We start from the raw sequence: 12884 nt of genomic DNA, 5'->3' as shown, positions 1-12884 counted from the left end.
TTTTAGGCTAAAATGAAAAAGTGACAGTATCCCTTTCTTTTAGAAGGCTATTATTGGGGCGTCACATTCCATTAGAGGGGCGTCACCTAATAGGACAAAAACGGGTCACTCATAAATAATATCAAAAACCCCTTATCTCAAATAATTTTGTAATGACTAAACAACCCTTATTTAGTTAATTTTAATTTAATTTAATTAGATAAAAATTAAATTAATGAATTTTGTTGTATACTTGGTGAATTCTGGGACAAAGTTTTTGTGGGAAGAAAAATTGGCCGTAAAATAAACTTCTACGGCTGGAAATAATCCAAATCTTGACGTAAAATCACTTCTACGGTTGGAAATATTCCAAACCTGGACGTAAAATCACTTCTACGATTGGAATTAAAAGAAAACTGGACATAAAATCAGATTCTACGGTTGGAATTAAAAGGAACCTGGACGTAAAATGAGCTTCTACGGTTGGAACTAATTCAAACCTGGACGTAAAACTACATGCAAATAAAATTCTACGGTTGGAATTAATCCAAACCTGGACGTAAAATCACTTCTACGGTTGGAATTAAAAAAAAAAACCGGACGTAAAATCGGATTCTACGGTTGGAATTAAAAGAAACCTGGACGTCAAATGAGCTTCTACGGTTGGAACTAATCCAAACCTGGACGTAAAATTACATGCAAATAAAATTTTACGGTTGGAATTAATCCAAACTTGGACGTAAAATCACTTCTAGCTAAAGGGTAATCTAGACATTTTGTATATGTGTTAGGATATCCCATAACCACTTTTTTGGATATTAAAAATCCAAGTAAAACCCCTCTATTGGAGTGCGACGCCCCAATAATAACCTTCTTCTTTTAGGAACAAAGGCATCAAATTATAAAAAAGAAAAAGAAAAAAGAATAAACAAAACTGGAGCACCTTACATGTTAAAGAAAATCAGCCAAAGCTGCACCTACACCTACACCTCTTTTAGCTGGTTTATCCACCGACAAGTTAAACTTTCTTGTAACTACGCACGAAGTTGACACTGCCCAAAGCTGTATAAACCTTATCCATTTAGCAACCCGAGGGATCTTACCATAACAAAAATTAGCGATAACTGCCTATTCAGAAGCACAAATAAATGGCATGGATAACTGCCTATCCATGGCATGCAGTACCCTATCCTCCGGACTTATATGGTTTCTGAAGACCCAGCAGAACCATAGACAGAATAGTCTTCAGCGGCAGCTACAACTAATAAGTTATACAAACCTCCGCCGGGAACTCTAAAAATTAACGAAGAACAAACTAACACGGAACAAACGAGAATTTGGAGGAAAAAAACAGAGGAATGAGATTTACCTTAAAAATGAATAGATGTCTAAGGCTAAAGACAAACTAAGAGAGAACCACAAAATATCCTTTTCAAAGTAGATTAAATCCGAGTCTACGATATCTAAAACACGATGTCTATAGAGATATGTTTCCTAGTAAACTAAATTGTAAAAAAAGGTTAGAAAGAATATGGTCATATTGATTCTCGAAACACTTTTTGGTGTTACCACTATCTCGGTGACACAACAAAATTCAAGCATCCAATTCGAACAACAGTAGATGTACATAATGCTCTAACCAATACCAAGTGGTTTATCTAGAAATTGGAGTCAGCTTCTGCACTTTAGTTTCCCTTTCTTTCTTCAACTAGTACACATAGTAGTCTAGGAATTCACTTCCGAAGTTGCTGTCTTTGTTAGCTCTCCGTTGATGATGTATGAATGAGCCATCCTCTTCTACGACTCCCCACGCGAAATCTCTGTATTTGGAGCAAGGTAAAATAACTAAAATTAGTCAGAAATCAAATTTTGAAACAAATTTTAGTAGTTCTTTGATGCTTACTCTTACGATGCTTATGCATATGGTTCATGGGAATAATGGCAACTGCAAGATGAAACTTAGCTTATATAAAGACAACTCTCTTTATTGATGTTTAAAAAATCTCTCAAAACTAAACACAAGCTCTAATCTTGCTCATATGATCAACCACAACTTTGGTGAGCATATATATATAGAACTATGAATTCCTTTTCCTAGTCCTATTACCTTATTACATGTCTTTCCTTTTCTTAGAACTAGATGACTTCTAATTTCCTTAGGATTACATCAATTTCCTAATCTTGTCCTAACCATCTTGTTAGTGACTTCTATGTTGAAGTTTAACCAACATTCTCCCCGTTAAGCTTCAACCTTACCCGTGACATATCTTGTACTCCAATCAATTGTCTCATTTCTTCAAACTTGATCCGAGCTAATGACTTTGTCAATATATCTGCTTTCTGCTCAGTTCCTGGTATGTGTTCAACGTTGATGATCTCTTTCTCGATACGTTCTCGTATGAAATGATACCTTTTGTGAATGTGTTTCGTCTTCCCATGAAACACTGGATTTTAGTGAGTGCAGTTGCAGACTTATTATCAATCTTGATGAAAAAAATTTCAGGTTCTCTTCCTTTGATTTCACCCAACATTTCTTGAAGCCATATTGATTGTTTAGCTGCTTCTGTTGCAGCCATAAACTCAGCTTCACAGGATGAGAGGGCTACAGTGTCTTGCTTCTGTGAACATCATGTAATAGGTGCTTCTCCTAGATAAAATATATGACCAGTTGTACTTTTTCCATCATCTTGGTCAATATTATGACTGCTGTCACTATACCCAACAATTCCTTTTGATCCTCCTCGACCATACTTCAATCCATAGCTGATTGTTCCTCTTAGATATCTCAATATCTGCTTTATTACATCACCATGAGACTTGCGTGGACTCTGCATATAACGTCTTGCTACTCCCACAGAGAAAGCCAAGTCTGGTCTTGTGTGTAACAAGTATCTAAGGCATCCAACATTTCTTCTATAACTCGTTGGATCAATCTCAGCTTCTTCTTGTGCTTTTGAAACTTTAAGTCCAAACTCCATTGGTATCTTAGTTGGATTACAAGTTTCAAGTCCTGCTTCTTTCAGAATTCTCCTTGCATAAGTTTCTTGTTTAATCTGAATCCCATCTACTCCTTGATGGACTTCTATGCCAAGGTAATAAGTGAGTTTTCCGAGGTCTGACATCTCAAACTTAGATGACATATCTTTCTTGAACTCATTGATCACCTTAAGGGAGTTGCCAGTCAAAAATAGATCATCTACATAGACTGCAATCACAAGAAGCGTTCCCTTTTCTTCTCTTCTGTATACTGATGTTTCTTTATAGCACTTAACAAATCTGATTTCTCTTAAGATTTGATCTAACTTTGTATTCCAGGCTCGAGGAGCTTGTCTTAGACCATATAGATATTTTTATAACTTATAAACCTTATGATCTTGTCCTTTTACTTCAAAACCTTCTGGTTGTTCAACATACACATCTTCTCGTAATTCACCATGTAAGAATGATGTCTTAACGTCTAAGTGGTGAATTTCCCATGAGTTTGATGTTGTTTCTGCTATTAAGAGACGAATTGTCTCTAGTCTAGCAACTGGTGCGAAAACTTCATCAAAGTCTATGCCTGATTCTTGAACGTATCCCTTGGCTACAAGTCTTGCCTTATATTTGTTAATAGTTCCATCAACATTTCTTTTAACCTTGAAGATCCACTTGAGACCAATCACTTTTACCCCACCTGGCTTATCAACTAGAAACCAAGTCTTGTTTCTGTTGATTGAAATAATTTCTTCTCTACATGCTTGTGTCCATTTAGTCGAGACCTTTGCTTCCTGAAAATTCCTTGGTTCATCATTAACAGAAAGTAGCATAATCTCACATTCTTCTGCAGCTTGAAGAACATAATCCTCCAGGTACTGTGGCTTTTGTATCTGTCTTGTACGTATGATGGTGCTCTCGTCTCCCATGGCTCGGTGTAGACAAGCTCTGATACCAATTAATGGCAACTGCAAGATGAAACTTAGCTTATATAAAGACAACTCTCTTTTATTGATGTTTAAAAAATCTCTCAAAACTAAACACAAGCTCTAATCTTGCTCATATGATCAACCACAACTTTGGTGAGCATATATATATATATATAGAACTATGAATTCCTTTTCCTAGTCCTATTACCTTATTACATGTCTTTCCTTTTCTTAGAACTAGATGACTTCTAATTCCCTTAGGATTACATAAATTTCATAATCTTGTCCTAACCATCTTGTTAGTGACTTCTACGTTGAAGTTTAACCAACAGGGAACATGTACTACCCTCTTATCCATCGGTGGAACAACACAATATGTTCGTGCATACCTTTGAATCCCGCCAACTCCACCTTACAATATTAAGGTTATGAGGTCGCCGTATCTTCAGCTTCAGTTCTATGTCTCTGAGTCTAAGTTTTAAGCTGATCGAGTCTTGTTTCAGATGTTGTTTTTTAAGGCTTTCAGATCCTCTTCATGCTGGGACATAAACAAAGCAATGAAATATAAGATTGAGGATGAAAGGAAAGCAAATGTACCAATTAATAAGGGAAGCATACAAGGTGGAAGAACAATTTTCCACACCTGGTGTGACAGAATTATGTGAAAAGGATTAACTCATAAGTCTTGGCATATCACTGATATTCATAAACATGAGTTTGTAACAAGAAACAATGAATGAAGGAGAAAGATTTCTGTTCAGGATTGTCTTCCAGATGTTAGGGTCCATTTCGGGGCTACATTTACTGCAAAGTGTAAGATATTTAAATAGAACAACCTAGATCCGGGTAGATAATGTGGTAATATGTGCATTATTGAGTAATAATCAGAACCAGTAGCACAAATAACACTAAACAAGGAACAACGTTATATATATTTAGGTAAAAATAATTCTATTTGGCATGATATAGGAGCGTAATGCAGTGGATCCCCGCTGGACAAGTCAGAACAAGTTCCTATGAAACACATAAAGCATCTCACACCCTAGCAGCATCCTTGGGCTATCAATTCAATATCCGTAATTAGATGAAGAATACACTTGTTAAAAGAGAAAGAAAGCATACCCGTAACTAAGAGGACTTTAGAATAAGATGACTGGTTCCGAGTTGCTTTTCAACATGGACATACTAGTCTCAAATCATTTATTTCTAGTCCCAAGTTACTTCTCAGCGTTGACTATTATTGGTCAATGCGAAACATTTACACGCACCCAATTTAACAACTACCAAACCATAAATAACTCTGAGTACTCATAATTTTTTATAAATAAGAATCTTACTCGGTCAAAATAATTGGAAAATAAGATGATGAATATAAGAAGCTAAAAAGAACGAAAATCAAAAGCTTGCTGATAGCTTTTATTCACAATGAGTTTGAACCTGATCAGGACCCATATATTGACAATGAGTTTGAAGATTACCCAGATTATATATTTATCATGTGATTTGTTGCACCACTGTCCGGAAGCCAATCATAAATATTGATAGGATTGTGGGTAATGCAAATTTTGCAGCTGCAGTGATTTGCAGTTTACATGCATGCAATTATGTTTCTGCAACTTAAGTCGTCTGTAATACAGATATTGCAGCTGCTATGCTTTACAGTTTTCCTGCAATTCTGTTTTTGTATCTGCAGTTGCCTGTAACTCAGTTTTTGTAGTTGCAGTGCTTTGTTGTATATCTGCAAGCCTGGGTCAACTTTAACTTTTAGCATTTCTTGTATTTTAAATTCCAGTCTAGATCCTTGTCTGTTGAGACCTGTATTTGTTCTTGTTGTTATCTTGTATTTGGCTTGACCTTTTCTTTTTCAGAATTTTTTACATGTTCTTCAGTTGCCTTTGTTGTTCCGCAGTTGTTGTTGTAGTCTCATTTGTTTGTTTTTCCTGAAGATCCTTTCTTGATTTGTTAAGTTCTAGTCTTAGTCTAAGTACTAATATGTCTAAGTTAGCTTATGATTGGTTATCATGCCATACAATATTGTTGATTTCTCATCTTAAATCATAGCTTGTTATGATGTTGCATATTCATACTATGAACCTAGGATTAAATGAACAAAACTTAATTGTAGTGATTAATATGAGGGGTGATATATATTAGGGTTTGAGAAATTTTTCGTACTGTAAGTTTGGAACTACTAATAAAATGTTGGATTTTCATGTCGCATATTGTAGATTTTTTTATGTTTAATTTTGGGTCCATATTTCCAGTCACACCATAGAATGGACAGTTCCAGCCAACCTGCTGAAAACAACAAGAAGAAAAAGAATGTTAGGAAGCATAAGTGAAAAAGCGGGGGTCTAACAACCACACCCAATATTTCGTTTAGCAATCTGTATGGACAAACTCCAATATAAATCTGAGAGTACCAACTAATAAAGCGAGCTCTTATCAAGAAATATATCCAAGAGTTGTATCTCTGTTTCTCAATGTAATCAGCAAATCAAACAGATAAAATCCGTGAGCCTAATTATTATGAGGAAAAACTTGAACGGTGACCAATGCTCAAGTGTCAATCAATATATATCAACAACCAATGGTTGCATTATCTAATTGATTGAACTACCACAACCTGCGATATTTTAATTTTATAAAGAAATATAATGCGAAAAAGAAATAACACAGACACCAAAAGTTTTGTTAACGAGGAAACTGCAAATGCAGAAAAACCCCGGGAACTAGTCCAGATTTGAACACCACATTGTATTAATCTGCTATAGACACTATCCTACTGCAAGTTAACTTCGGACATGAATGTAGTTGGACCTAACCAATCTCACAATGAACAAGGTAAAGTCGCGTTCCTTACGCCTCTGAATCCCAGTAGGACTCTGCGCACTTGATTCCCTTAGCTGATCTCACCCTGTTGGAATATTATGTTCGTGTGCGCTCGTGCAGTGAGCCGAAGTGACCCTGAAAAGAATATTTCCGTGCAGTGTATATGAAGAGAAGATAATTAAAGATTGCAAGATATAATATTGCATGTAATATTTTGGTTTCCCGAATAAGCATATTCTAATATTAATTAGTAATATATTTTCACCCTCTCAACTCTATAAATAGAGTGTAATTGAAATTGTAATATCATCTCAGAATTTCTGATGATCAATATCATTCACCCTTATATTTTTCTCCGTGGACGTAGGTCGAGATGACCGAACCACGTAATATCGTTGTCTCATGTCTTTCTTATTCCATTTTGGTATGTAGATTTGTTTTTCTTTACTATTCATTTTATCATTGATTTAATTTTTATTGTTTGTCTAATCAATGATATTCATCTCAAATTTGATCTACATATCAAAATTTAAGACACCCACAACTAAGAGTTGCTACGATCCAAAGTCGAAGACTTGATAAACAAATTTGTCTCACACAGAAAAGTCTATTGAATAGATAAATCTTTCTCCCACAGAAATACCTATGAGTTTTGTTTCATATTTTGATAAATCAAGGTGAACATGAACCAATCGATACGCCGGACTTATATTCCCGACGAACAACCTAGTAATATCAATCATCTCACAATAATCTTAATCGTATGGTAGCGAAACAAGATATTGTGCAATCACAAACGATGAGACGAAGATGTTTGTGACTACTTTTTATTTTGCCTACCGGTGATTAAATCTCGAGCAAATCTTAGAGAAGATAGTACTCAATACGATAAAACAAAGGAAGATCAGAACACGCAACTACAGAGAAAATAGTTGGGTCTGGCTTCACAATCTCAATGAAGTCTTTAAGTCATTAACCTAAAATGGTTTTAGGAAAAACCTAAGTTAAAGGAGAATCGACTCTAGTCGCAACTAGTATCACACAAGAGGTGTGGGGATTAGGTTTCCCAGTTGTTAGAGTTCTCTTTTATATAGTCTTCAAATCGGGGTTTGCCACTAATGGAAAATGGGTCTTTCTGACCCAATCCATGACTCTCAATGGCGGTCAATAGACCGTAGACCGGTCAAAACGGTCATATATTTAGAAAAGCGTTAAAAACGGTCCTAGAATAACTAGTTTAATTTAAAATTTTATCCTTTGGATAACGACCCATTCTGCTACGGACGATCACGGATTTTCTTATGATTACATTTTTAGGGTCCCACACTTTCTATGGTCACGATTTAGTAAACTAAACTGAATGGATGGATTAAAAGAATCTTATCTCATTGTTTTTATCACCTCACAAAAATATATTTTCATTCCTTCATCTCTCTTTCTCAGCCGAGAGCCTTATAAGAAAAATCATTTTCTCCTACATCTGCCCAGATCTTAATGTTATCTTACAAACCAATAGGAGTTTCATGAAACAAAACACACCACTTCCATGAAAAAATATTATCTTCTCATCTTTCCGGATCCATTCGTATAATTATTTTTTTCTATATAAAACCATTTTCTTCAATCCATGTCAGAACCATTCTTATTCGATCATTTTCCTTTTGATCTTTATTATTTGAGTTGTTAATTGTTCTCCTTTTTTTTGTTAAGGTTTCGTTTGATGCAACTTGGGTAATTAAAGTTAGGCTTTGAAGACGTAAGTTTCCCCCTTTTCTATCTTTGTTCTTGTTAATTTTGTTTGTTAAGGGTTTAAATCTGTTTGGATTTCTATTGTAGGAGTTACTAATTGGAAGACCGATTATCAGTCTCTGTTGGATTTCCCTGACATCTTCAGGTATAAATTCTCCACTTTTATTTGTTGTAAAAATGTATTCATTTGGTATGGATATCAATTATCAGTCTTAGGGCTTATTTCAAGTTTTTTTAAGCCTTGTTATTTGATAGTTTTTAATAAAATTTCAATGTAAGTTTCTTTAGTAAGATGTTGGCTATGTCGATATTTAGGTTTTTCAATTTCAAGTACTGATTTATTGTTTTTATTTTTTGTCTAAAAAGGTTTTACGGGTTTAAGGTTTTTCATGATTCTGGTTTTGTATTGATAATTTGATATGATGTATGTGTTGATAGCATGGTGGGAATAAAATTCAATGCCTTAATGGGTTTTTGTTGTTTCTGTTTCAGGTAGTTTAGATGAAACCTGATTTTGAGCCTATTGTTGCCATTGGAATTAAGATCAGGACAATGCAAGATAGTATCTCGTTTGATGACATTTTTATAGCAACAAATGAGAAGGTTGCATAAGAGTATAGACAGAAAACATGGAAGCTGAAATTCAACTTGAGGAAGAAAATCATAAGGCTGGGGATGCAACTGCAAGCGATTTATGACGGTAATCTCTCTGAAATTTCTGATTTTTTTCCTTACCCTTTACCAACAAAATTTTTATGGACTTGTAAAAAAAGATAAATGAGGCCTTATGTAAGTTGTTGCTCTAAAGTATGAACAAGACAAATATGCTTTCAGTTAAAACTTTTAAACTTTGAGATTCTTCTCTACACCACTTTAGGTTGATATAATTTTGTTTAACAGAGTTGCATCAAATCGTGCAGGATATTATTGTGAAGGTGAGAAACAACCAAATATCACCATTGGTGTCCTTGTTTTTGTTGCTTTAGTTATGTTTACCATCTTCTATAGGATTCTTTTCGGTGGCATGAGGATTCTTTTCGGTGGCATGAAAGCAGTGGTGGGTTTTCAGTGTTCAAAGCTAGCATTAGTTATGTTGGCCATCTGCTAATGTTTGCTAATTTACATTGATAGGGTATACAATACATTACCTTGGGACTGGTCTTTCAATTCGCTTCAGTCGATCTTCTCATGTAGGTTTTCTGTAGATTTCTTGTTGATGCTTTCCTCTGTTTTATTAGTGGTGATGCATGGTGGGTTGTGAGCCTGCTGGTGCTTATTGTTTAAACACATGTTGTGATGCTTCTGGTACTGGTAGTAAGAAACTCTCTTTTGTGAAGTGCAGACTTGTAAGTGATAAGTTATAAAGTACTCGAAATTGCAGGTGCAAAGACTAGTAATTAAGTTAGGTGGTTTGATTCAACTTTTGTATAAGTAGTTCCTTGTGTGTTTATGACATGGACACATAGACTGACTCAGTATCATTGTGTTTTTTTCCAGGTAGTTTAGATTTGAAGCAAGTATAGATACAAACATGTTGATATGTGGTTTTTGAGGAGGCTTCAGCGAAGAAAGCTGAATTCATAACCAAGATAACCCGTCAAGCAGATAAAAGACGGGTACACTTGTCCTTATTTTTTCTATACAGTATCGTAGATGGTGGACTTTCGACAAAGGATAAAATCGTAAACTCATAATTATACGAAGCTCTGACTCAGCAATCATACGTGAGTATCGAGACACGGGTCTCTCATCGAATTCTCAACGGAGAGTACTTTCTCTCAGAGTACATGTAGATATGTAGTCTGACGACTGGACAACGGCATATCTCATGAATACTGAATACTTTCGGTGATTATTTCTATATAATATCACGAGATGGACGGCTCCTAGACAGCTTGCTCTACTAGTATAGAGCGATAACGTCTTTAGGAACAAACAACAAGTTTACCTTGACTATATAAAGGATATGACTTACCGACAAGCTCATATCGGGATAATTAATGCTCCTAGACAGCTTGCTCTGCTAGTATAGAGCTACAAAGTTAATTATTCCTAATTAAGATTAATTCTGCCGTGACATTCACTACTGAATTCCCAGAATAATCTATTATTGCTCTATTCCATGGTCGAATCCACGACTGGTCCCATGGAATGGCAATAACAATTGCTCCTATTCCATGGTCGAATCCACGACTGGTCCCATGGAATGGCAATAAACAATTGTTCTGATTCTATGATCGAATCCACACTTGATCTCATAGAATACAATAACTATATTATCTCATTACTCCGATTTCATGATCGAATCCACAACTGGTCTCATAAATGGTAATAGATAAATCTTAATTACTCCGATTCTATGGTCGAATCTACGATCCCATGGAATGGTAATGCTCACTTTATTATTCTGAATTCGTAGTCGAATCCTCAGCTGATTATGAATTAATAATAAACATCTTATTGCTCAGTTTTGTGAATTATTCTCCACCGAATTCCACAATTAGTAATAAATAATCAACAACCGGGCGTCTGAGCTACCTCTAAGTAAGCCCCGATTCAAATGGTGAAGGTGTATTCAACGACGATACACTAACAGTCACCGCACGACACGAGTATTTCAAAAATACAACAAAACGATGAACCTATGCAAAATGAGAAGAAAATAATAATAATTAAAAATATTGACCAGGGTGCTGGGAGCACGGACACACGACCGACCGTGCGTGGTCAATCCCACGCCAGTTTTATATTTTTAATGCATTTTTATTATTTTCCATGATTTGATGAAAATTCTCTCATTTTATCAAATCTCCTTCGTCTCGAGGAAACTCCTCGGTTTCATGGTACTTCCATAAATCCATAAAAAATAATATAAAATTAAGGAAAGGAGTGTGGGGCGTGACCATTGGCCAACCGGCCCCACACCCCACGGTTCCTTATTATTTATTATTATTATTATTTCTCTAATTTCATGAAAAAACTCCTTGATTTCATGGTATTTTTGCACAAATCATCATAAAAAAATAAAATAAATTATGAAAAACTTGTGGGACCGGGCCACTAGCCGGTCCCACACGCCCTTTGTTTATTATTTTATTATTTTTATTATTTTCCTTGAATTCATCAAATTCCTTGATTTCATGGTATTTCTCTCAAATTAGGAAAAATTCCCTCAAATCATCAAAAATACCTAAAAATATTAAAAAATTATGAAACTCGTGGGACCGGTCCTAGCCGGCCGGCCATGCCTCCATGGTCCCACACGCCCTTGTTTTTATTATTTTAATATTTTGCTTCCTGAACTCATGAAAACTCCTTCAATTCATGGAAACTCCCTAAATTCATCAAATTTCTCAAAATTCATGAATTTTTCATAAAATCATCAAAATATTATAAAATTAAAAAAGGCACCACGGGACCGTGGTCACGACCGGCCGACCATGCCTTGACCACGGCGGTCCCACGCCTCCTCATTCCTTATTTTATAATTATTTTTCATCATCTCATGGTGTTTTCCTCAGTTTCGTCGAAACCCTAATTTTGGCATATTTTCTCGAATGGATGCTCAATTGCACGCCAGAAAATATCAAAATTCTCAGGACTGAGACGCGGACGCCTTGGGGACACGAGCACGCTATCTTGACCGACCAAGATTGGCTCTTTGGCTCACGGAAGCCGGTCCCATCAATTTTCACAGTTTTGACCTAATTTGCACAATTGCTCGTATTAGGTCCAAAACTCTTCCAAACACTTTGGATTTTCATGAAGTGATCGTCAGGCGGTCACGTGACAACCCAGGGCCGGTTTCATGACTCCATGGTCGGTCCCTCGCCTCGTCATAATTAATTAGGTTTTCTCACCTAAGGCTCAGACGAGCATTTTCGAATAAATGATTAACCAGCATTTAATCATTCTTCACCAACAAATCGTCAACTCTTCAGGAGTTCTTCGTATTTGCTCACGTGAGCATATGGACACTACATGGTTGATCCACGGTCCCATGTAGTCGCTCCCTCCTTCGTCCCATGGTTAAATTCTGACGAACCATGAATTGATCATCAATTGATCAAATTAGGGTTTCTGAATCCAAGGATCATCATTCCAGATTCCAACCTTAATAATTTTACGAGCCTCATGGTCATTAATTTTATTAATTATGCTCGGTTCAACGACCAGTATTCTAATTAATATTTTTGGTACGCTGCCAATAATCCATCAGATGAGCAACACATGCTCAGACGATCAAATATTCAACAATTCATCACATGAGCAACACTTGCTCAGATGATAAATATTTGCTCAAACCAAGGAATATTGGTTCAACAATCAATATTCAACGATCCATCGAATGAGCAATACTTGCTCACTTCATCGTAAGAACTATACCTCTGTCTCATGACATGTTCAATTCATGAGTTTCAG

At 35.8% G+C, this 12884-nt stretch overlaps 1 pseudogene; it reads right to left on the bottom strand.

Annotated features, from left to right (window-relative positions):
- LOC113290239 overlaps window positions 1-12884 on the bottom strand; it is a 44556-nt pseudogene that overhangs the window by 6325 nt on the left and 25347 nt on the right.

Source organism: Papaver somniferum, chromosome 6 (genome assembly GCF_003573695.1).
Source record: "Papaver somniferum cultivar HN1 chromosome 6, ASM357369v1, whole genome shotgun sequence".
In the NCBI taxonomy this organism is placed as follows: domain Eukaryota; kingdom Viridiplantae; phylum Streptophyta; class Magnoliopsida; order Ranunculales; family Papaveraceae; genus Papaver; species Papaver somniferum.
This window is presented reverse-complemented; position numbering and strand designations above follow the sequence as displayed.